Source organism: Dipodomys ordii, unplaced genomic scaffold (genome assembly GCF_000151885.1).
Source record: "Dipodomys ordii isolate 6190 unplaced genomic scaffold, Dord_2.0 Scaffold34, whole genome shotgun sequence".
Lineage (NCBI taxonomy): Eukaryota > Metazoa > Chordata > Mammalia > Rodentia > Heteromyidae > Dipodomys > Dipodomys ordii.
This window is the reverse complement of record NW_012267250.1, coordinates 8,694,377-8,721,379: the sequence shown is the minus strand read 5'-3', so window position 1 is coordinate 8,721,379 and position 27,003 is coordinate 8,694,377.

Below are 27,003 nucleotides of genomic sequence, written 5' to 3'. Positions count from 1 at the left end.
ACACACACACACACACACACACACACACACACACACACACACACACCTTCCTCTCCTCCAAACAAATAGAAAAATCCTTGTAAAAGAGAGGAAAAGCTGGGCCTGTTCTAGAGTTTGTTGAATAACTTTCTGATCCAAAACAATGTAGAAATGAAAGTATCTGTGAAGATTTGTCATCTGTCTCAAAAGAAATTTTCCAGAAAAGTCTTAGATATTGAAGTTTCTAAAAGCAAGATTATAGCCAAGCAGAGCAATTTATACCTATAATCTCAGCTTGTTTTCCTTTTGTCCCCTGCCTTTTAGAATTGAGAATTTACCCCTTTATTAATGTTGTTTACTTTTCATTTTCCTCAATTAAGGCAATAAAAGGCTGTGAATTTCCTTGCTTATTGCTTTAAATATGTCCCCTAGATTCTCATCGTCATATAATTACTAATTTTCAGAAAAGTTTTTGCTTGTATTTATTTTGTTCATATGGTGTTCAATAGTAGGTTTGAAGCTGGGCATGTCTTCAAGAAGAGCGCTGTTGACAGTTTTAAAGAGAAGACAAAGAAATGCTAGGAAGAGAAAAAATGGTAAATGACTGGATGTTGTATGCAAAAATGACAGAGAAACCCATAGAAACTTGCCAGAGGATTCTATCCTTGACATTTTAGTTTAGCATTGATCAAGATGAAACAGGTAAAGTGTTTCTTTGTCACTCATTCTCTTAGATCTGAGTACACAAAAATACATTGACTGACCAAAGAAAAAATCTTAGGATTTTAAAAAGTGAGTCAAAAAGATGCACCCTACAAGAAAAAAATAATGTAAGGTTCAGGAACAAGTTCTGAAGAGAGAACTTTCTTATCTATAGAACCCATGAACAAATATGGAGCAAACTCTCTGCTTGATTGTACATTATCACTTGGTAGATACCTGGTGAGTTCTTAAGAAATGTCAATACCTGGGCACTGCTCTAGACAATTAAGTCAGCATCTCTAGGGCCCATGTATTGGTATGTTTTAAAAAAATCCCCCCAGATGATTTTGTTGTGCATCTAAGGTCAAAACTCACTGATTCTGTTTATTTTCCTAGAGTGTTTAAAAACATGAGAACCAGGGCTGAGAAGGTGGCTCCATGGTAGAGTGCTTGTCTTGCATGGAAGCCCTGGGTTCGATTCCTTAGCACAACATAAGCAGAAAAAGCCAGAAGTGGTGCTGTGGCTTAAGTGGTAGAGCACTATCCTTGAGCTGAAATGCTGAGGGACAAGGCCCAGACCCAGAGTTCAGGCACCATGACCAACAAAAGAAAAATGAGAACCTAAGTTAAGGATGACACTTCAGTAGTAGAGTGCTTGTGTAGCATGCATCCTCATGCATGCTATTTAATCCTTAGCATCACAAAATAGAACAGCAAGAACCAGTAGGAGTTGATATTCATGTATTTACTTATTTGCCTATTCATTTATTTGCAATATTAAGAATTAAGCTCAGGGCTTGTAACTGTTTACAGCTGTCATCATGTAAAACAAAACAACAATTTAAGTTTAAAAAAAGAGTATGGTATGTTGGATTCTGTCCATGATGAACAAACTGACCACAATAAAAGATCCAGTTTAGGTAAAATCTAGGGCCCTGCTGTAAGTGTACAACTGTAGACTTGCTCTTCTTCTTTCAAGTAATTTAACAATTTTGAACCACATTTAAAGTAGCCTATGAGAGAAGGGAAGTATGTACAGGAAGAAGGTTAAAATAGTGAAATTATTCCATGTTTTCTGTAAGAATTCTTTGAGAATCTGTAGACACTTGCATACTTACAATAAATACACATGTAGCAGTAAATATGTCAAGGGATGGAACGCTGCAGACAAAACGTTATTTTTTTATCTTTATTGTAAAGGTGATAAACAGGGGGCTACAGTTACATAAGTAAGGTAATGAGTACATTTCTTCTTAAACACTGCTGCCCCCTCCCTCATTCATACAGAATTTTATATTCGGGTTAGTGAAAAAAATACTTGAGGTTGATCCGTCTTCAGGGAATTAGAACATTATAGAAAATTTCTGGAGCAAACTTAGAGACTAAAATGAACCTTCTTGATATCTAGGAGTCTGTGTTTTATTCTCCCTTTCTGTGGTGTGTGTGTGTGTGTGTGTGTGTGTGTGTGTGTGTGTGTCTGTCTGTCTGTCTGTCTGTCTGTCTGTCTGTCTGTGTCTATCTTTCATTGTCAGCAGAGTCATCTAGAAAAGGCAACAGGCCTTCAGTTGTGGGAAACCACTGATTTCTGCCAGCCCTTGGCTGAATTTTTTCTGTCTGCTGCTGCTGCTTATTAAATAGCGTAATAAATCTCCCCTTCCTTCTGGTCCCTTTCTCAGCAATCCTGCAATTGCTTGGTCCACCTGAACTAGCACAGTTCCTCCCCAGCTCCCTGGAGCAGCCACACCACAGTGACCACCTAAGCAACATGCTAAAAAAAGTCAAAAGACAGCTCTTTTCTCTCCTGCCTTGTAGGGAGGAAGTCAGGCTGTCTTGGTGAGCATAGAAGAGGGAATAATGTGTGAGGAGGCTATCCTTACATCCATCTCTTCACTCTCTTACGAACATAATATGTGAATTTCTGCCTGATTGCATGGTTCTCAACCTTGTCCAATCTGAGATTGAAGGGAGTCATTTCTCACTCTTGCCCTGCTGTTGAGCTATTCAGGTAGTAGTTACACTTGATCCATGATTAACTTGTCTTCAAGTCACTGATTGCCTTTTTCTAAGGACAGCTTTGCTGTGATTTTTTTTTTAATGGGAAGCTGAAGTTAGAGTGTATGCTCAGACTGGGAATTCAGGTACAGAGAATTCACTTTGTACTGCTGGACTCAGATGAAAATTTGACATATCACCGAAGTCCATAGTTTATACTCGGGTATACTTTTTTCTTTTTTCTTTGTCAGTCGTGGGGCTTGAACTCTGGCCCTGGGTGCTGTCCCTCAAATCTTCAGCTCAAGGCTAGTGCTCTACCACTTGAGCCGCAGTGCCACTTCTGGTTTTCTGATGGTTAATTGGAGATAAGAGTCTCACAGACTTTCCTGCTCAGGCTGGCTTTGAACCGTGATACTAAGATCTCAGCCTTCTGAGTAGCTAGGATTACAGGTGTGAACCACTGGCGCCCGGCTCTGGTATACTTTTAGTGTTGTAATTCTGTTGAATTTGACCATGTGTAATGAATGGTATGAATCTACCCTGTAGTATCATATAGAGTAGTTTTGTTACCCTCTAAATCCTATGTGTTCCCCTTCATCCTTCTACTAACTACCATGTTGGCATCTTGTATTTTTACTGCCTACAAAATTTGGATTTTTCAAGGATGTCATGTAGCTAAAATCATACACAATGCTGCCATAGTTAATGTTTGCCTATTCTTGCCCATTAGCAATGATCTTATACACTAAAAATATCTACTTATTTTTATGGTGAGTCTTTTTTTTGTCCGTCATGGGGCTTGAACTTCGGGCCTGAACGCTGTCCCTCAGCTCCTCAGCTCAAAGCTAGCACTTTACCACTTGAGCCACAGCTCCACTGCCAGTTTTCTGAGTGGTTAATTGGAGATAAGAGTCTCATGGACTTTCCTGCCTGGGCTGGCTTTGAATTGTGATCCTCAGATCTCAGTCTCCTGAGTAGGATTACAGGCATGAGGCACCGGTGTCTGGCAATGACTCTGTTTTAATAACTATGAAGCATTAATTTTTGGATGTAATGTTTAAAATTATTTATCATTATTATGCCAATTCTGGTGCTTGAATTCAGGGCCTGGGCACTGTCCTCGAGCATAAAAGCTAGCACTCTGCCACTTAAGACAAATCTTCACTTCCAACTTTTTGGTGGTTCCTTGGAGATAAAAGTCTCACGTACTTTCCTGCCCAGATGGGCTTTGAATGGAAAAATACTCATATCTCAGTTTCCTGAGTAGCTAGGATTACAGATATGACCCACTGGTGCCTGGATAAAGATGCTATTTAATTATTATTTGACAGTGTCATAGAATAGCATGGAAAGTATAGCATTTGTTGACTGTTGTTTAGATTGGTTGAGTGCATTTCTCTTGTTAGACTGGATGCCCAGAGATGCTTGCCCCATGAAGAATGTCAAGTCCAGAGCCTTGATTTTAATGAAGCAGCCTGTGAAATGATGTGATTCTAGACAGAGATTGTATAGTTTGTACTATGGGCCACACAAGATAGATTCATGCGGAGTTGAAAATGTTCATGTGTTCACCTACATTAAGTCAAATCCCTGCTTCTGAGAAGTTGTTGATGAGAAGTTATAACTTTTCTAGGCTTCTGTGTCTTTCTCTATAAAGTTAGAGAATATTTTATTAGGATAACCATACATTCTTTTCTCAAAGTCCTCTATGATGTTGTGTTAAAGTCTTATCCCACCTATACACAGTTCTATGCAACAAATTTATATTTATTAAATGTTACTCAAATATAACTCTATACTAACAGGCTTGTAGTTCTGCATCTGTTGTGTTGTTAGTATCTTTGCATGGAAAATGTGAGCATAAAATGAATTTCTAGAATTAGAAACAATATTCTGAGATACCATCATGGGGACATATTTCTTTCAAAACTGAAGAGATAATATTTTCTCAAATTCTCCATCACTTCAAATATTGGAATATAAATTCAACATGAATTCAAGTGTAACATGACATAAAATATACAGTAAGGTGATGTATTATTCTAAATAACACCCTTTTAAAAGTCTTGGAAACATCAGCCAGTCTAATTGAAATGCCAGAGGAGACAACATGTCAGTTCTCTAAGAAATAGTCAAAAGACATAGAAAAAAATGAAATGAGGTATCTCTTCAAAATGCATGAATTCTATTGTGCTTTGAACAATAGACCTATGTTTCTTTTGGATGCCACTTTTTTTTTTATTTCTGGGAGAATGACCTTACAGTTTGCATTGATCAGAACCAACTAGTACAAATGAAAATACTAAACAGCATGTTCTGGTAATTTTTTTTTTTTTGGTGGTAGCTATTATCTCTGTTCTAAAGAAATTCTCGAAGATGATACCTTTTTCGGATCAGATGTGTTTATTTCTTTGCTCTATCACAGTACTTTCTGGCAATTATCTTTTTTGAGTCTTAAATTGCTTATGTAAGTACCAGCCAAAGTTTTTTCCCAGAGTTTCCAGTGATTTCTTTCTTGTTCTCTTAAATGTTTCCTTTCTGGCTTCTTTAACTTGCTGAATCATTCTTTAGGCGTCTGGGAGACATGTGGTTATTTCCCAAGGGGTTTGCTCTTGACAACAAGTGATTGCCTACATATTAGAAGCTTAGGTGTTGCTGTTTTGCTTCTTTTAAGATAAATCTCATTGGTTGCCTAGCAACAAAGCTCACTCTGTAAAAGGGAATTTCATGATGGACATGCTCAAAGAAATTGGATGTGGTCTTTAGATTCAGATATCAGAGAGCAACAGGGATGAAGCCATTGTGCCATTTGGTCTTTTGAGCTGTTGGTTCCAGTTTGCTCAGGCTTATGTCCTGTTCTTTCTCCCCCTGTCCCTCCCCCTGCCCCTCCCCCTCCCCCTCCTCCTTCTCCTCCTCCTCCTCTTCCTCCTCTTCCTCTTCCTCCTCCTCCTCCTTTTTTGGTTGTGGGGCTTGACCTCAGGGCATAGATGCTGTTCCTTAGCTCTTCTGCTCAAGGTTAATGCTCTACTACTTGGAGCCACACCCCCACTTCCAGTTTTCTTGTGGTTAATTGGAGATAGGAGTCTAATGGACTTTTCCTGCCTGAGACTGGCTTTCAACCGTGATCCTCAGATCTCAGCAGCCTGAGTAGCTAAGATCACAGGCATGAGCTACCAGCACCTGGTGTGTCTTCTATTTTTTACTCTACTTTGAAAGCTCTTTCCCTCGGAATTTTCATCTGTTTTAGAAATACAAGTATGAGACATTTTACAAGGACCCATTAGAGATGTGTCTAGGAAGGAGGAGGAAGATTACTAAAAGCAGTAAAGTATTAGGGATGGGCTCATTTGCCTGTTGAAGAGATTCAGGGCTCCCCGTGTGAGATCACTTTGGTTAATTAAGGTCATATTTCACAAAGTGGCTACATTAGACTTGCTGGGTGAGTCTGAGAAAGCTCTATGGAAATGGTTTTAAATGCCATCATGCATCATTAATTAGTGCTGACAAGAGAGGCAATCAATCAGAAAGAGAAAAGACCTAGGGTGATGCCTCAGCGTAGAAGGTGCTTGATGATAACAAAGCTGATGAAGGGCTTAGGCAGGTGCAAGATCTGCAGAATCCACAGTGCCTCACTTCTCCAGGTGTGGCATTATCAGGCTGAAGATTCTAGTTAGTGCAGGGCCCAAGGAAGTTTCCTTGAGCTGCCAGTATGCTGTGGAAATACATGCAGGTGTGCTGTCTGTTACAGGTGTGGATGGCTTTTACATAAACAGAGCACTGAAAAATAGTGGCAATGTTTTTAGCTCTCAGAGAGGAGACAACTAGTTTTTAAATGTCTTAGGAACAGAGTTTCATAGCACTGTTTACAGCATGCATCTATCTTTCGGAAAGCAAATACATTTGGCTCCTTGTATACTTGATTCTCTCAAAGCACAGTTAAGTGCTTTTCAATCTGTGCCCTTAGTAATTTATGCACTGGCACTCATTTTGATGGACTTTGTTTGGTGGTACTTTTTGAGTTACTTTATATTTTGTACTAAAATTCCCACAGAAGCCAAGTGTCAATGACTCATGCCTGTCATCTTAACTACTCAGGAGGCTGAGATCTAAGGGTCATAGTTCAAAGCCAGCCCAGGCAGATACGTCCATGAGACTTTTATCTCCAGTTAACCACCAGAATATGGAAAGTGACACTGTGGCTCAAAGTGTTAGTACACTAGCTTTGAGCAAAAAAGCTCAGGGACCATGCCCAGGCCCTGAGTTCAAGCCCCATGATCAACAAAAAATTAAAAAAAAAAAAAAGGCTGAGACCTATAAGATCACAGTCCAAAGTCAGTCCAGGCAGAAAAGTCTGTGAAACACAATCTCCAATTAACCAGCAAAAAGCTGAGCTGGAGGCATGGCTCAAGTGGTTCACCATCAGCCTTGAGCAGTAAAACTAAGCAAGTGAGATGCTCCTGAGTTCAAGCCCTGGTATAGGCAAGAAAATGCTTCCTACACATATTTTAAGTAAAACTAAAGCAACTATGGCACATACTTATTTTATTCATCCTTTACTTCTCTTACATGTATTAACTCCTTGTTTGAAGATGAACTATAGGCAACTTCTTTTCACTGTATTATTTACAGATCTGAAAACACAAATCCAATATTCTCATCTTCACATAGGCCTTCTCCCATGAAATGGTTGAGGGCATGTGACTCTGGCTGAATCTAATAATTTCCGTTTTTTACTCTTCCTCTAAAGTACCTTTGTTATGTGGTAGACATTTGTACTTAAGATTTTACCATGGTTTTCTCTTGGCTCATCTCCTCAACCAAGGTCATAAGGAAAAGTGACATTCAATTGGAACCTCCTTCCGTGGCCCTCCAAAGGACAGAACCAATCTCCCTGTCCTTTGTGCTCTTGTTGAATATTCTCAGAATAGCTGGTACACTGTATAACTGCTGTATGCAATGTCAGAATTAGTTGTTACTTCTGTTCTTTAGATTGTAAACTTTTGGGTTGGGCTGGAGGATATCTTCTTGTTCCTCCTAGTGTCCCAGGCTATAGCAGACATAGTAAATGTCCTATCTTATGAAAGAATTACGAGACACTCATTGTGTAATTATGGAAGCCTATTCATGTCTGGCCCCTTGGCTAGAAAAATAGAGAAGTCCTAACTATGGTTGTTGAAGAAGACCTAGGCAGGCACATAGGCATGTGGCATAGAGTAGAGGCGAACAGAATGAGGAACCCTTGTCTGTGAGATCTCAGAGCTAGCAACAGAGAGCAAAGATCTAATCTTAGAGACTGGAACTCTGGTGCCAATCTCCGAGTAGACTCTTGCATGACTTGAGCCTTGGAAAAACTTCAGTGAAAGATTAAAGGAAGACTAAAATTAAGGCAGAGTTGATGTTGACTGATGAAGGTCAAGGGTGTTGCAGGACCCTGATACAGGACTAGTCTACTAGTGGTCACAACGCCTCAAATGTGGGGTTGTATGGCAAGGAGACAGGCATGTACAATCAAACTTGCACTTGTTGCAGCGGTTTTAAACAGTAATGAAATACAAGATGTTAGTACATTGAAATCTCTAATGTATCGACTTTTGATGCCTACTTGAGTTGTTTTGTGAATAGTTTGAATGAATCCTGTCATTGTCTATGTTTCATTGAAGAATATTTTGACCCAGTAGGGGAAAAATTTGAGAAGAGTTGTTTTTTGAAATTACTTGTCTATGCTGGGAATTTTTAACTATTGTACCATAAAAAACAAGAGACATCATTTGAGTGTTGAGACAATTATTATGTATGATGTTCTCTTTGAAGTTTGGAAATAAGTCCAAGCAAATACCGTATTCTCATTAGCTTTATAGTGAGCAAATTTGCTAGTATAACTGGGTTGTGTAAAGTATTTTAATAACTAAAAAGCCTCTTTTCTATACTATGCATTGGTGTTTCTCATTAAGATCCTATTTGAAAATGACCTCACTGCTTTAAAGAAACATTATAACAGCAACAATGTCTAGCTAGGCACACCACAATAAAGAAGTCTATTTCCTTATTATGTTACAAGTATGCAGTTTTTGGCTGGCACCTGTGGCTCACACCTGTAATCCTAGCTACTCAGGAGGCTGAGATCTGAGAATTGTGATGCAAAAGTAGCCCAGGCAGAAAAGTCCCCATGAGACTCTTATTTCCAGTCAACCATTCAAAAACCAGAAGTAGGGTTGGGGTTTAAGTGGTGGAGTGCTAGCCTTGAGTGCAAAGAAGCTCAGACAGCACCCATGCCCTGAGTTCAAGCCCCACAACACCCCCCCACACACACACAATGTAGTTTTTACAATAGTTTGCAACTTTTGAATACTTTTATTTTTGTTCCAGTCCTGAGTCTTGAACTCAGCACATTTTGCTCTTGCTCTGTATTTTTGCTCAAGACTGGTGCTCTACCATTTGAGCCACCCCTCTACTTCCAGCTCTGTATTGTTTAATTGGAGATAAGATTCTGATTTCTCTGCTAGAGCTGGATTTGATCCTTGATCCTAAGATCTCAGTCTCCTGAGTAGCTAGGATTATAGGCATGAACCACTGGCACCCCAAGTAACTTTTTCATAGTTAAAATTATGGCAACATTTTCCCAAATTACTTTTATTGGGGGAAGTATAAACTTATTTGAGTTTAATTGCTAAGAGTACCAAGTTTTATTATCTTAACACCAGTTTCATCTGTGTGCTTCCCACACAGAAAAGATATTTGTGAACTCCAGCCATTTCCAAGTTAGATAATCCAGTGATTTTGCCCTTGCTCTTCAGGTGGAGTCAAACTGGACAGAGGAATCCTTTTGTTTATTTAATAAAAGCATCATCCCAGGATGTCCTACTTTAGGCCAAGCCAAAAGGTGACCTATTTTCGTCCTAGTGCCTTGAATGGGTTTTCTCTTTGGCAAGGGCCATCCTGTAACCTGACCTTCCTGGCTTTATCCCTATTGTAGGGGAAGTGCTCTTCCTGTTCATATCAGTGTTGGGTTTATGATTTCATGGGGGCCTCTAGTCAGTCTCTAGACACATGAGAGAGAGAGAGAGAGTCTAAAACGCTGTCTGGCATTAATAGAAACTGAAGAAAAGAGCTCAAGGGCAATTGCAGATAGGCAGAAAGGAGAAAAGTGTCATTCTAGATTGTATTTTTGTTTCCCTTACTTTCTATAGGTTGTGCTTTTCTCTCCCCATCTCATTTTCTGTGTACATAAAGTATGTGTTTTGATGTCAGAAAAGATGGAGGATGATATTTTTGAGAGATGCAGCCTTTGAGAGGTTTCTACTCCCAAGTGAACTTGACAATTCAGTAGTTGTAATCCAACTTTGATCATGATTTTTAAACAAAACAAAAAAAAGCATGAAGCTCCATATACATACTTTCAAAATAGAAGAAAAGAGGATGTTGAATAGGAATGGCTATAGATAATAACTTCCATACAAGAAAGAAAAGCCAGCTGCTTGTTGAGTTTAAAATGATGAGAACACAAAAAACCAGACATATTCAGTCTGGCTGTATTTATTTTTCATTATATCCTGTGTCTGGTTGGTTACCAATAGTGACAAGAATTGCATAAATCAGTACTGATGAGACTAAGCAAAGTGGTGGCTAATATTTGGCCATAAAATTTTTGGGGAAAAAGATATGACAACTTCTTCAGGAAACAGTTGTAAGTCAAGAGAAATCTTATTTGACTTTATTTTCTTCCTTTGTTTTGGCTGAGGGTAAAAAAAACAAAACAGGTCCATCTTCAGTGATCAGCAGGAAACAGGAAAGATGTAAAGGGGAATTTAACTTCTCAAACATTTACTTATCTGTTCTTATATATCTTTTAGATCCTACCCAAATATCGAATCATTACTATTTAGCTTTGAAGTCTCTAAGATGTGGAAAATGTGTTAATGACACCCACAGATAAACGTGAGACACACTTTAATTTCTTTTGAAAACAGAACATGGTGAAGACAATTTAAATGGCTTGAAAATGTGTTTTTTAATGTTAGTTCTGGGGCTTGAACTCAAAGTTTAGGTGTCGTCCCTAAGCTTTTGTGCTCAAGGCTCTACCAGCTGGACTCATAGCTTCATTTCCAGCTTTTTGGTTGTTAAGAGTCTCATGGACTTTCCCACCTGGGCTGGCTTTGAACTATGATTCGCAGATTTCAGTCTCCTGGGTAGCTAAGATTACAAGCGTGAGCCATCAGAACCAGCTAAACAGAATTCCTAACTGGAAGAAAGAGTGAAATGTAGAGTTAGGTCACAAGATTATCTCCCCCAGAGCACATCTGCACACAGTGGCAAGGAAAGAGAGAAAGAGGACCTTCTGTGCACACTTCCCAGCCACTTTACTCACTGCACATTTTTATTGATCCTTTCTGGAGAAATAAGTAGGCTCAGAGGTTAAACAACCTGTCCAGGTTTTCATTGCTAGTAAAGGACAGAACCAACATTTACATTGAAGTCTTTCCATTTCTAAATATCTTACCTTCTGCACATCATTGTATCATTTTCCCCCAGATACAATTTTCCCTACTTTAATTTTCTTTCAGGAAATTTGATTGGCAGATGATTTTCCCCCCACCCCATCCTGCTGTGTGCAACCAAGCTCAGCAGTACTATGGGGGCCACAGAGCATGTACCAGAATGGTTTGTATCCAGATAGATGTGATTGACTGGCTCCTCAAAACACTGTGTGTATCTCAGCACCTAGAAGCCAGCCCATGTGAAGGTTTCTAATAGCCAGGAAACAAACAACCCTTCCTGATAAAGACCAGTGGAAGGAGACATTTAAATGAGAAGAGACACCTAAGCATACAGTAACCTTTAGAAATGTCATTTAAAAATAACAAAACCTTACTTGATTGGAGGAGGCTTGAATTTTTAGGGTATTATTGTTAAGTTCAGAGGATTTCAACCTGAGAGGATTCTGTGAACTGACTTTGGCATTTCTCACCCTTTGGTGATGATAATCAGCCTCCTGATAAGGATCTTACCCTTCCTGATGGCTTTTAAGACATTGAAAGGATAGTTCTCTAAGGTTCTCCTTGAATTCAGTGAGGAAGGGATATGGAGAATACTGAAAGGCCATAATGGATGCTTTTCCAGTGATCTTTCCTTTCAACATATCTGGAAGAGGATCTTGGCTGGGACTTTGGCTATTGCTTCATTCTTTCTGGATGACTTTACCATTTTTGCAGCTCCTACCTGCCAGCTTTAGATGTCCTAGGAGGGGCTTATCCAGGAAAAGGGGCTTCTCCTGGGGCTTCCTGCAGTTATTTCCAGTGCTGAAGAAACAGGATCCTTAATGCTTTTAGCAGTGACTAGCCATCTTGTATCCTGCCAGAACTTCTACCCCAAGGAGCAATGCTGGCTGCTGTTGAGAAACCACAATAAAAAAAACCAGTGGTGCCAAGGGTATGTGTACTGAAATCAATAAGGACACAGCCCCATGCATGCAAATGGCAGAGAAACAATTCCTTGAAGTTTGTACCTGGAAAAAGGGAGTAGCTAGCAAGTCTTCTAGAATGGGTGAATTTGCTCTCATTGTACTGTAACTCACTGTCAGCAGGAGCATCAGAATTTCTAGAGGTGGAAATTTAACATTTCTCCAAGCTTGCCGAAATGTGTTTTGTTATTTCCCATTGCATTCTTCAGGGATTCCGAAGGCAAAGTAATTTCTGCAGAGTTTACAGATCAAGACATACAGGGGTGCCTGACATCCGTGTACTGGCAAGACTACTCTCTGATCTTAGAGGTGACCTTGCCACAGGTCCTAGAATGAATGCTCAGCATCCTGGAAAGTGGCAGAAACCCCTGGGATACACTTGTCAAATCCTTCAGCGATGGCAAAAATCACTCCTTTCCTCAAGTGACTTTTCTTTTTTGGGCAAGGCTGAAGGGTAGCACTGTATGCACCAGCAGAATGTGAGTTGTCAACCTAAACAGTACTTGGAGCTGCCTAGAGACCCAGCCTTGTCATACTGCCCACAAGTCTTACCTGGACACCAGCAGATTGCCAAGATCTATGTGTTTACATCCTTGGGCACAGGCAGGTGGGATTGTGGGGAAATGACAGCACAAGCCATGATGTCATGTTCCTGATGGAAATTGAAACCTCACATGCTTCTTTCCACCCTGTGAGCTCATTTCATGCAGCTCCCACATATTTCCTGGACCCTGTGTGATCTTTGAAAGACAGCTCTATGGAATGGAGACATTGCAGTAGTTTCAGTCTTACCAGTTTCTAGATAAGTGGTTTTGAATAAGGAAATTTCCCTTTGAAATCTCTGTTTTAATATTTGTCACTGTGAAACTTCCCTTTGAAATCTCTGTTTTAATATTTGTCCCTGTGGAGGAGTTGTATGAGTTTGCTCGGGCTGCCACAACAAGGTACCACAAATTGAGTGGCTTCAATACCTGAAATTTCTTCTCTTACAGCTGATGAGAAATAGAATTGCTGGTATTAGCAAGCGAGTCCCTCAGGAAGGATGAGGAGAATTTCGTGCTCTTGCCTAGCTTCTGGTGGTATTGGAGATCTATGGTGTTCCTTGGATTGTATACACTGCAAGTGTGGGTCTCCCTTTCTCTTAAAGGACCTTGTCATTGGATTAGGGTCCACCCTAACCAAGTGTATTCACATCTTAAGATCTCTACTGTTAATATCATCTGAATAAAAAGAGCTTTAGTCCAGTCACCCCCATTCCGAGGTCCCTACAGCAAGAATGGTGATATCTGGCTAGGAATGTGGCTTAGTGGTAGAGTGCTTGCCAAGCATGCATAAAGCCCTGGGTTTGATTCCTCAGTCTCACATAAACAGAAAAGCCCAGAAGTGATGCTGTGCCTCAAGTGGTAGAGTGCTAGCTAGCCTTGAACAAAAGAAGCTCAGGGACAGGGCCCATGCTCTGAGTTCAAGCCCCAGGACTGAGGGGAAAATGATAGCATCCACTCTCTCTACTACACAGGTCAGTATGAGGAGATAGTATGATCATGTACATGTAAGTATTTGGTGAAGTAGGAAATGCTACAATTTTATTAACTTTCCAACTCAGAGGCCCCTGTAAATTTCCTTGCTTAATTCCTTCTGCTGTTCCTGAATATCATTTGTATCACTGTCTGATCCCTGGCTCTTTTTCTCCAGATTCATTTCCTATTGTATCCCCTAAGGTATGTTTTCCTCCAGTCCAAAGAGACCAGTTATTTTCTGATTCGTCATGCACTTTCATCTCTCTCAATTTCTTCCACTTCTCCCCCTTCACTTAAGTATTCTTTCCTCTCCTCCTTTTCTTACAAGGCTGGGCTAATAGCCCATTTTGGCTAACTGTTCTTCCTCTAAGTTGAAATTTTTCCAAGGACGTGCTGGAGTTAGCTCACACTTGCAGGAGAGAAGTGATTGCTTATTGATTGTCACATATTCAGTAATACTTTAGGCAGCTTGAAAATTAGCTATGGTGAAAAGTATTTACATCATGGGAACTGGCAAACACTAAAATTGGGGCTCTCTCCCCCTCTCCCCCTCTCTTACTCTCCCCCTCTCTTACTCTCCTCCTCTCCTCTTCTCTCCCCTTTCTCTTTCTCTCTCTCTTGCTCAGCACTGAATGTTTTCATCTTCTGAATTTTAAATTCACTTTATATCTTTTTTGTCTTTTTTTCCATTTTTAACATTGTAAGTTGAAGATTTAGTTATATAAATAGGAAGTGGTAGAGCAGCAGCAGTGAGAAACTAAGGCTCTGAATTAAAGCCCCTACCCAGGAACAGGTGGCTCATGCTTTAATCCTAACTACTCAGTAGGCTGAGGTCTGAGGATCTCAGTTTGAAGCCAATCTAGACAGAGTCCAAGAGTCCATGAGACTTTTATCTCTAATTTACCAGCAAAGCCAGAAGTGGAGGTATGGCACAGGTGGTAGAGCACCAGCCTTGAGCAAAAAAGCCAAGTGAGAACATGAGGTCTGAGTTCAAGCCCCAGTACTGGAACACATACAGAATGCCACTGTGCCAGTAGTTATGAAATAGCCATTATTGTGTTACTTTTTTTTTAGTTCTAAGAGGCCAAAGTAGTATTCAGTAGAGGATACACAGTTTTGTGGTTTTTTTTTTTTTAAATCTATTTCTCATAGCACTTTGTTTATAGAAGGTGTTCATGGATTCATGTTAAATTGAGTAGGAAAAAGGGTCAAAGAGGGGAAAACTGACAACTCACATTTCCCAGACCCTTTCAATGAAGTTAATACAAGCAGTGGACCCATTTTACTAAAGGTAACTGAGGGCTTCAAAAGGAGTCTGACTCTTAACGTCATGTTCCATTTTCTTCTTGAATAAAATGGAGTTTCCTAGCTCAGATTTCCGCCATCCAACAAAAATAAAGCAGCCGTTAACAACACGTGGCTATTGACAGCATTTGAAATTTCATGTCTTGAGAAGTATAAAACACACACTGGGTTTTAAAAACTTGGCAGAGAAAAACATCTTAAGTGTTACAATAAGAGCTTAGATAAATTGGGCAACAATCTATTAATAAAATTCAGTTTTTGTTGTTTTTTTAACAAAATGTGACACATAGTGGTTCATATTACATTTCTGTATAAATGCAGATTACTGGTTTCTAGGGCCTAGGGTCTTCACTCTGTCTTATACGTACAATAGCATTTAGATGTACATCTATCATATCATAAGGAAGAGGGTACAATTATGGAGACTATTCTATAGTCCTTAGCATCCTCTGAGATCTGCCATCTGGTACTGACCTTGAAGACCCAGCATTTGTTATGGATAAAGTAATGAAGGTCAGTAACGCTGACCAATTGGCATCTTGTGAAAAGTTGGGCATCCAAAGAATCATAGAATAAGATTGGAGCCATTAGCCAAAATGTTTATCTCCAACTAAACTATAAAGATCAGTTGCCGTAAGTCTTAAGTCTGAGCAGTTGGAGGAAAGCCACAAGCTCTAAAGAAGATATTGTATTTCAAAGGAATTAAGAACCAATTCCTCTCTTCCTTTAGGGCATGGAGCAACTTCCAGTAAACACGAAATAGGCCTTGCTAGAATCCCTGTGCTTCCTAAGTAGAGGTCATGGGGATGAACAGCCACTTCCAAACTGAGGAGAGAAAATAAACACAAGCTGGGAAGGGACGTGTACCTGGTCTCTCCTCAGCAGGTTATCACAGTAGTAAAGGAAAGATGTAGGATTTCTGTAAATAGGTCAGATGTTTTAGAAAACAGAAAATGGAACAGCAGTAAGTGAATCTGCTGACCTCCCTGTTGGCCTGCTTCTGTGCCAGGGGAGTTCACACATGCATGCTTCAGCCTCAGAGAGAAGGGGAAAATAGGACTCAAGAGCCTCAGGATACTCCTGGCTTTCTAATGAAGAGCCAATTGTGAACGGAGTTTGACATGTCTGAAGTCCAGAGTGCTTGAGTGTCATGGAATTGTTTTTCTGTTTCCTCCCATGGCCTATATTTCTGAGTGTCAGTCCCCAGATACAGAGAAAAATCTCCCCTGTTTTGAAGCCACAGAACTTAGACATTCATGCCTAAGCTGTGGCTTCATGGCCAGCTCTACCAGTGTGTGCAGAATGCTGCAGCAAGTCTCTCCTCCTATTTCTTCCCTGGGCTCCTAGATGTGTGGAGATGAGTTCTGTTTAAGCTACAGCATGGGAAATGAATGGGCTTTGCAGAGTATGCAGGGAGGGTTTCCTCTGGCAGGTGGTCCCATCTGCTGAAGCTTTGTTTACTGAGCACAAACTGCAGCTTTATTTACTAATATTTCAAGTTAATTTCAAGGGTTTATATATCATATATATGTATATGTATATACATGCATATATATATATATATATACGCATATATTTCTTCTACACAGAACAAAATTTCAGTATAATAGAACTAAAGCAGACTCTCCAAGCATCACCACCCATTGTGTGTGTGTGTGTGTGTGTGTGTGTGTGTGTGCATGCTCGTGTGCACACATGTGCCAATGTATGCCAGTCCTAGGGCTTGAACTCATGTCCTGGGTATTGTCCCTGAGTTTTTTTGCTCAACCTAGTGCTCTACCACTTGAGTCACAGCTCTACTTCAGGCTTTTTTTTTGAAGGACAGGGAACGAAATTAATTGGAGATCAGAGTTTCATGGACTTTCCTTTTCCAGGCTAGCTTTGAACCATGATCTTCAGAGCTCAACCTCCTGAATAGGATTACAGGCCTGAGCAACTGGTACCCAGAAATCACTTTCAATTTTTAAACTAGGTGACCCAGCAAGTTTAAGTCATTCAAACAGAGTCATTTATCTAGGTCTGGCGATCTCTAGCCCAGTTCTCTGCTTACCATACTAAAATGAACAATTTTACTTCATAAGAATAAGAAGGAAAGCTGGCTCATGCCTGTAATCCCAGCTACTCAGGAGGCTGAGATCTGAAGATTGTGGTTCGAAGCCAATCAGGACAGAAAAACCTATAAGATTCTTAGCTCTAAGCACAAAAAATAAAAATAAATGCCAGAAGTAGACCTGTAGCAGCAATGGGAGAGGGCTAGTCTTGAGCAAAATCAAGCTCAAAGGTGCAGCTCCCAGACTGAGTTCAAGCCCCAGGATCAGCATGCACACACACATGTGTCTGTGTGTGTACGCACACATGCACGTGCACATGTGTGTCCATGCACATGTGTGCACACACATACACATGAAGATAAAATGGATGATAAGAGCTTCATGTTCTGATAAGGTCAGGAGTAAATGACTTGTGGTTTTGGCACTCAATTGGAAGATCTGTGCACAGAGCATTTTGCTCAGGGAACATCTAATCTCACCCTGACCTTGGGATGTCCTTGTCACCCCTTTCATAGGTAGGCATGTGTTTCAGTTAATATAGATGACAAGGATGGAGATGCATTTATTGGAGTAGCACCAGCTCCCTCTCTTTTGTTAATCAGGGAAATAAAAGAGAGAAGTGTAATATCCTTCAGAAAGTATGCTTCCTTGGGGAGAATGATCCTGTGTGAAGCATCCATGAAAACCTTCTATTTTTACCTTTTCTGAGCTGCCCCCCTCCCCTCAGCCTCCTTTAAACCCTCTGCTGAGATTTCACTTTCTCTTTTTCCTAATCCCCACAGTGTGGCTGGTTGTGACATTTTTAGAAGGCTTTAAAGTAAAAAGCCTCATTTTCTTGTGCATTTGACTTTTTTTTTCCTCTTTGGGGGAAGCCCTCTAGTCTTTGAACACTCAACTGTGCCTTTCCCTCAAGCAGGAAGAATTGTACACGGATGTCTGTGATAAGTAAGGTCTTTAGACATTTGGCAGAGCGCTCAGCCCTGGGATGATACCCAGCCTCTCACTCCACTGGTATTTCCTGCCACTTGGGGAGTTTTGTTTCCCATTACCTTGGCTAACCCGTGCAAGTTTGTATTTTAAGCAGACACTTCCTGCTTCCAATGCACTTGTCAGACACAAGTCCTAACGTAAGCTGAGGATCAGAAGGAACTGTTAATATGCTTAAGTAAGTGCATCTAAGTGGCACTTTCCTTCTAGGTACTTCTTGGGTGTCACTGGATGCTTTCTCTTTGAAAGATGCTTTTATTGGTTATTACCAATTGGTAAGCTTCGTCTTTGTAGAAAAATCACACACACACACACACACACACACACACACACACACACACACACACAAATTAACCTTTAAAGTTGGAGCTGCTTTTCAAATAATCTTGGCATGGCTACTTGAAAAAGAGCATCCCATCACATGATATGACCTAGACATGTTATCTGCCCATAGCTGTATGGAAAAGCTCAAACAAGGAGAAAGATAAAGGGGACTAAACTATTTTGTTTTGATAGTCTGTCCCTAAATGCCCTTTTGAACCCAAAGTGGTTGCCAGAAAGTCTCTGAACCTCTCTTTCTTCTACAAACTGGAAAGTCACATTCATTCATGCTTTATGTAGGAACTGAAAAAGAGAAAGGAGAGCTCACTAAACTATGCCTCGCAAGAATGTCCCTGGTTGAGGGGCTTAGAGCCCAGAGGAGATGAATGACGTATATGGATTCTGATGAATGAGATGCATGGAACCTGAGTACCTTTTCTTCTACCTGTAGCAAGAAAAAGATAGTCTTTTAAAATATGCCTGTTTATGACTGAGGAACAAACAAATAAAATTCTTCCATGGTTTAAATACTCCAAATGGCCAGCCATGGTTGAAAAGTGCTCAGGTTTGCAGTGCTTTCAAGGTGGGTATTTATAGCACTGTCACAAATTGCTTTCTGCTTTCTCTTCCTGTTGCTCCTCTGAGCAAACAGATGATGATTTTTTTTAAGAGCATCGATAATGGAAGAAAAGGCTGATGACAAATGTCAGTGGTCACACTGGGCAAGTATGAAACACATTAGCCTTCAGTGCTCCTCACATCCCAGCATCTCACGGGAGAGTCTTTATTCATTTTCAATGTCTGTGTTTTGGCATTGATTGATGTGCTAGTGTCAGGCCTGGGAAAGAGAATTAACCTTGTCTTCAGCCTCTACCTTGAGAAGCTGGTTGGGCTCACAAAGCTTGAGCACTCTAGTTTCCCTGTTGAGGTTATGATTTGACTTGGTAGTTACCCAGCGATTCTTGTTTGTAGCTTCTTATTGCAATTGGGTAGGGAATTTTGTTGTGTGGTAATGCGTGGTGAAGCCTGTGATAATGAGACTTGTACAACAAGGAATCTTCTTAACAACTGAATGTCAGTTCTCACTCCTCAACAAGGTGGGCAGCATAGGAGGCAGATGAAGAATGGATGAGCCCGGCATCCCTGGAGTTTCGTTGTTTCAAATCACTGTTAATCAGTTTAAAAAGCGCTCATTTTGATCCTGGTATGTACCAAGTCCTGTGTCTTATCTTTTTCTTAAGCACAGAGCATGAAATGAAAGTGTTCTTTTACCCTAGAGTCTCGCACTAATTTGTCTTCAGAACTGACTCAAAATCAGTGAAAGAATCAAAGGTAGATCCCAGAACACCATCTCTTCTGCTGCTCTTATGTTTATAACTGTGATTCTGATATTAGCAGAAGTTCATTTTGAAACAGATTAATTACTTTAAATATATATATATATATATATAATAATCTTGAAGATTTATTTTTATCAGTGTCCAAATTGTACTGGATACCACTGGAGTAACTATAAAATTGTAGCCAAAAGCAATCCAGAAAAGTGAGTGATCTTTCAGATGATATGTAGGTACCCATGAACCCTACAATAGATTAGCATTTCAGAATTATATGTTAATGTAAATTATCTTTGAATAATCTTTTGATAGAAGCCAGGACAAAAATAGAGGTTTATGCTGTTGACATGAAAAAAATTATATGTTAAATTAAATAAATTAAAGGAAAATGAAGAATGTTTCCGCAACTCAAAAATTTGCTGAGAGAGACATGGAACCACCACTCCCTCTAGTGACAAATTATAAATTAGCAATGAAAAGAAATAGCATTAAAATTCCAAATGTTCAAAAGGAAAAACTTTCTATTCTAGATGAAGCATAACGTATGGGTGGAATCAGTAGAAATTAAAGTGTGGGAGTATGGGCAATAGAGAAAATTTCCTTAGTTTTTTTAAGTATTAATAGTCTGTACTTACCCAATTCATTCTTTGTTGTTGTTTTTTCTTTAAAGACCCCTTGGACATATGGATTCACTTAAATGTATAAGCTTGGAGATTGATTTGTAATAGCTTCTTTCCTTTTGTGGGATTCATAGTGAAATTCAAACTCATGGCTTCCTAGTTGCTTGGCAAGAACTCTACCACTTGAATCCATGCCCCCAGCCCTTCTTTCAGTTTTTGTTCTCTCTCAGATACATTCAAGTTTTTGTGCCTGGCCTGCCTTAAACCCTGTGTTCCTACCTATAGCTACTATATATCTTGGATTGCAAGCATGAGCCACTGTGCCTGGCCTCTATAGTTACTTTACATTTTTTAAATTTAAGTAATACTATTAAATTTAAGTAATACTATTTAAGTAATACTATTTAGGGTTTTACAACTTCTGATATTACAATTACTTTCCAGAATTTCATGACTAGGTACATACATAAATCGATGTAAGCTAGAAACAAAGAGAAGAAAAATACAAACCCACTAGCCAGACACCAAGATTAACATTGTGTGTGTACATGTGTATGTGTACATGTAATTTTAAGCAAAACAGCTCATAGTTTCATGCTTAAATAGTCGATGTGTCAGGCTGGGAAGTAGCTCAGTGGCAAAGCAACTTGCCTAGCAAGTGCAACGTCCTGCGTTCGATCCTAAGTACCAAAAAAGAAAGTACAAAAAATACAGTTAAAAATAAAAGTCAGTGTGTGGGTATCAGTGGGATGCCTATGGTTACCTAAACGTTCAAGGGCTTTAGTCTGAGATGAATGGGCCCTAACATAGCTACAATCTCATTTGACATCTGCCAGAGGCTCTGTTTGCTAAAGTACAATTGAGATAACCTTGCTTTTAAAGTAGGGCTTTGAAGAGTAGGAAGACCTTGAGTTGAGGTTTGGTGATATATAGATCTATGTCTATTTCTCATCTCTCTTGTACCAGGTATGGAATTATGTTTTGATTATAAAATAATAATGGTGATTGAAAAGCTAGTCTGAACAGTATAGGAGGAAATGAGAAAAGGAAAATAGAAAATACCCATAACCTATCATGCACCAGACATGACTACTGTTAATGTGCAGTGACAACCTTTTCTCACTTTCTTTCCCCTACACTCTCTTGCTCACTATCCTGTTGAAATCCTATTGTCAGTGGAATTCTTTTTTAGCTTTCCATTGACACTGTCTGTAAGACTAGTTGAGTCACCCACGAGATCCTACATCCATTTATGTTCTAGATGAGGTATGTCCTTTAGCCACCTGAGTGTCTCAACGTTGGGCCTCTGAAAATGTGTGCCCTAAGATCCCCTCCTGCTGTTGAAGCTTTGGCTGAGTCTCTCAGGAATGGCCATTGTTTCCCACATCAAACTCCTTGCTTGGATAACTTGGTCCAACTCACTGGAAGCTTTGAGAAACTACACACACACACATCCCCAAGGACAAAGAGGTGAACATTACACAAGGTATTTGCTCTCTCCTCCTCCTGTTCTCATTCTGATTGATTGGTTTGCTGAAGCAGTCAGGCTGTGAATACTTGCTGACAGCTTGAATGTTCTATGTACCATGCGAGGCTCCCTGGAGGACTGAGCAGGGAAGAATGCCTTGCAATGTATTTAGTACCAATTGGAAAACTCACAATATGGGATGTGTAAATTAATGGATTGCTTTCTCTAAAGTGAATTTTGAGGAGATGTTTACATAGTTGCAGAGAGGGATATCCAGCTAAGGTGGGAATTTGGGCTGCGGGGGGATGTGTGGAATGAAAACATTATGAATTTGTCAGAGCTGCAAGGACTTCCAAGGTCATTGGAACTAATGTTCTCATTATCTGGAGAAGGTAACTCCAGTGTCTCACAGAACCACAGAGAAAGTTTTACCTGGCATCCTAGAATTAATTTGTCATGTCAGAACCATAAGGATGGATTGATAAAGGGTGAAACATATAACAACTCTCCATGGTATCTGGTTCTAGTGTTTCACATTCCCTAAAGGAGGTTGATTACATGCTACTTAACATCTTTCCACTGATTTGTGTTGTTGTTGTTGTTGTGAGTTTTAGGACCAGGTAAAAAAGTACTGCTTTAAAACACTTAAGGTCATAGGCCTTTTTGCATCCTAAGATCCTGAGATTTTTCTGAGGTAATGTCATTATACTCCAATCATTTTGTTTTTTTGGGGGGGGGTCATGAAGAGTATATGCTCATTTTGTGGAATGACCAAAGGGATTTTTTTCCCATGATTTAAAAATTGTATGTCTTTCGTTCTCAATCATTTGCTGTCAGCAGCAAAAATTCAGTTCATTTCCTCCTGAGGAAGTCTGAAGCAAAATTTTTTCAGACAAACCAACTCACAGCTCTGATGCACTTTCCCCAATGAGAGATCACTTATTTTTTTCCATTTTTTTTAACTTGGCCCTTCCTAAGGCAATAATTGTTGGCCATGAAGACTGTATTGAGGTTTCCTACTGGTCCCTCATTCAGCCTTCCTCTCTCTTTAAGTGAAACCTTTTTCCCCACCTAACATCCAATCAACCAGTCATTGGGAGGCTCTTAATGGCTCACAATGGCTCCCTCATTCAAATTTGCCATTCTACTGCCACCTTTTGCATTTTAAATTAGGCTCTCTAGTGCTTTAGTTCAAGAACTAGAGTACCAGATGTTGGGATACAGGAAAGAACTGCCGAAGGCATTTAGAGAGAGGCAATAAAGGAAGTTTGTGAAATCAAATTCAATTAGGACTTCACCTGATGACCTGTAATCACCAGCCTAAAGGCAGACAAGTTTGGAGCCCTCCAGGGTCAGACAGCTGGGTTTATGTACTTCCGTCCAGTTCTTGCAGATTGCACTCTCAGACCATGCCTATGATTTAGGGGAAGAACAAGCTGGTGGGATAGAAGTCGTTTTTTCAACCAGGTGTGTTCGTAAATTCACTAGTTGACTTAGTAATGACAATGGAAAGGCAGGTACCAGGATCCTTCATGAAGGTCTGTGTGAATTTGGCTCACCTTGCGCTTCAGTCTCCTTTCAACCTTAGTGGGCACTCATGCTTTCTCCCTTTTCACAAAGAGTCCTGGTTTTTAAGACCCTCAGAGCCACTCACAGCAGTGTGGTTAAAGTGGGAAGGTGCATTCTGGTCACTCTAGGCCAACAGGTTAATAAATTCCCATCCTTGTTTCATTTCCGTCATATATGGTATAGGGAATTTTTCTATCATCCTTCTGCTTTGGTATTTTCAGGGACTAGAAGCCTCTCTCTTCCCATTCTCAGCCTTCCAAATAGCTGGAATTGCAGATATGATCATCAGCGCTCTGTTGTATTCATTACAGTGAAGCAAGCTATGTATTTCTTTTGATTAATGGATCATTATTGTACATATGGCATTATTTACATCAAAATACCTGGGAAATTTATAGCAGGAAGCTCTAGAGACTGTCAAAATTAAACCTGGGCCAGCAAAAGAAACTATTTTTAACCACTAATCCAATAATGTTTCATTACACAAGTAGACAGTATATCAAGAACAAAATCTTAAGCAATATATCATGACTTTCTAGTTTGGTTATCACTATTAAAACAATGTAGCTCACAGGAAGGAGGCCAGGACACAGGAATAGATGTAATAGGTAATCGCCACGCGCTGTTCAAGAAGGTATAGATACAATCTCAAAGCTAATACACTTTCATGATTACAGAGGGTCCTACACAGTGCTGCTGTTGTTTCAAAGTGAACAGGCTTAAAAGGAATTCAAATTCACACAAAACAGGAACATGTGTGCAAATTAAAAAACGGAGCTGACGTGACTTCAGTCATTTGGAGTACATTCAGTGAGAAATTCTAAAGCATAGACACCATTCTATGTTCGTAAACCCCATGTAATTCGACCTTCTACACAAATGCTTTCCCTGTATTGGGTGATGGAAAGTCTAGTGCTCTGGGGTGGAGTCGGGCGGATGCTTTTTCCAGTATGCCAGCTTTCTCTGAGTTGGCCACAAGATGGCAGTGCAGGAAAGCCGGTGACTGCAATCTTGCCCTGTGAGCTTGGAGGCACACAAAACAGCCTGTTAGATAATTTAAAGTTCTCCATGAGTGAAAGGTGGTTTTCTGCACTAGGAAAAGATGAGAAACTGGATTTAATTTTTTAACTAGAATGCAAGATGTATGATACCGAGCACCCAGGCCCAGAGTTCAAGCCCCATGACTGACAAAAAAACAGATAATATGTATGTATATTTATTTTGTTTTCTAAGTCCACAGTCTTCAGTGATTTTGTATATTGTTCAATGTGCACTTTGACTTTATGTACCACACTCTCATAACTGAGAGTATGTGAAATAATTGGTATTGCTTCCCTAACATTACAAGTACAGGCCCCATATGTATGAAACCGAGTTTTACACATACAAATGAGAATGAATTTTTAAAACCAAAATAAGATGAGACATATGTATACATTGGTTTGAAATCAGAAAAAAGATACAACTCAAGGTAAAACCAGTATAAGAGTGAACTTTTTCTTATATTCCAGAAAGGTTCTGAGTGTTTAACCTAGACTTCGCTTATTGGATATATGACATTCTTAATTTACATGCAAGTACATTTTTTTCAGATTTTTTATTGTGATAAGTGGTTACATAATTTCCCAAATTTCACAGTATTGTGAGATAGTGATGCTTAGTTAAAGTCACAAACACATTCTAACTTTCATGGAGCAAATTGTCTATCACAGTCTATAACATTTATGAGTTCTAGGAGCTTTGCAATAGTTATTTCTTCCACATTGGGTGATACATACATTTCTTTTGTTTTGCATAGCATCAGTACATTTTTGTCCCACTTTTATGATACAATAGACTTTTTGAAATTAATACTACACATAGCTGATACTTGTACATTTTTTTCTCTGATTATTTTACTAGTGAATTTTTTTATAAAATCCTTTTGATACATACTAAGCATGGGAAGTTTTAGCAGCTGGAGACAAAACAAGACGTTTCCTAGTTCTGTAACTGTGCAAATTTAGCTGATGGGAAGAGACTGGGGAAAGAATATTCCCCTGCTAGGCACTTGATGTGTGTGCTCAGGATTTGGAACCTAACCAAGAACCTGGATATGCTCCGGGCGATTAGATCCGGGATGGATTTGGGTGGTTTTCCTCCCTGGTTCTTAGTCCTTGTTGTACCCTCCATTTACAGCTCTCACATGTGTTTTCAGCCTGTCCAGGCCACTAGTAGGTTTCCATTCGTGATGTTGTCTTTTCAGTGTCCTTATTATTCTTCATCTGTGTTTGGTATTTTTTTTTCTTCTTTGTATTTTTTCCCCTCATCTACAATTGCTGGTCAGTTACCGGTCAATTTCTATGATTAGATGTTTTTTGAGAACACTGGGGGCAATCTCTGTCATTGTCACCCTCTTGCCTTAGTTTCCAGGGAGTGCCAGCCTCCTCCATGTAGAACTGTTGGCCAAAGGTGCGGTGCAAAAACAAGAGAGCTGTGATGGCCACAGGGACCTAGGGGGAATTTCCATCTTGCTCATAGGGCTGTGATGGTCTGGTCTGTGAACCATACTCTGAGCATGGTCCCGAGCCACCGTGGGCTAAAGTCTCCTTGTAAGAGCGTAGCCTTTTAATTTTAGTAAGATCATGGTAAGATGTTGACAAATACTTATTCCCAAACATATGCTGGACTGCCTTCCAGGCTTCAGCCTGAATGAATAAGAATTATAATATTCTGTCTCATGCCTTTTTGATATGTTTTCATTGCAATTCACAGTATTTATTTGTTTATTTCTTCTGGGTATGGAGGCTTGATCTGAGAGCCTCTTTCCTGCTAGATAGGCCCTCTACCACTTGAGCCATGCATCCATCCCTTTTTTGGCTTCAGTTATTTTTCAGATAGACTGTTGCATGTTTGGCCAGGGCGACCCTCTGACCCTGATTGATTCTCTTAGCTATGCTTGTATAACTAGATGACAGATATACATCCCAGTTTTTTGTTGAGATGGAGTCTTGCTAACTTTTCCCCACAGGCTGGTCTGGATCCATAATTCACTCAGTCCCTGCATCCCAAGGCGGTGAGAGTACAGGCATACGCCACTCTGTCTGGCCCCCAAGTCACAGTATTTTCATATCCACTTTTGCTGTTTTCTTGTCATCATTCGACAAGAAGGTAACTTTCAGACTTCTCACCTAGCCAGTGTTTGGAGCTAATAGAAATAGTTTTTATTCTGCTGTTTCTCTTTTTAAGGTTTACTGTACTGTTTATCTTTAGAAAGCATAATACACATAGCTGACTATGCTGCCCTGCATCAAAGACTGGCCAAGGGAGCGAGAGCTGTAGACATAAGGTGATTTCATCTAATGCCCTTCACAGAGAACCTGTGGTCGGCTCTATCCTAGGAAAAGGCCAATGCTGTTTAGACCAGCTGTCTCCTGAGCAGTCGCAGAACCAAACTCACCAGTTTTCAGATGAGGGAAGAAAAAGTGGTTAGAAGAAAATTCACCATTTTGTTCCTACAACTGTTGTGCTGTTTCGCCATTTGGGAAACCTCAAAGCCCCGTGTAGAGGAGCAGCTGTCCTGACGCCTGTGGGCATTCTGCCCTTCGGAGGTAGCAGCACCTGCATTCATGTTGCAAACTGAGCACTTCTGAGCGGAGAGGGGAAAAAGCCATCGGAGCTGGGTTTATCGCTCAGGTTCTGTCAGGCTGGTGTTAGCG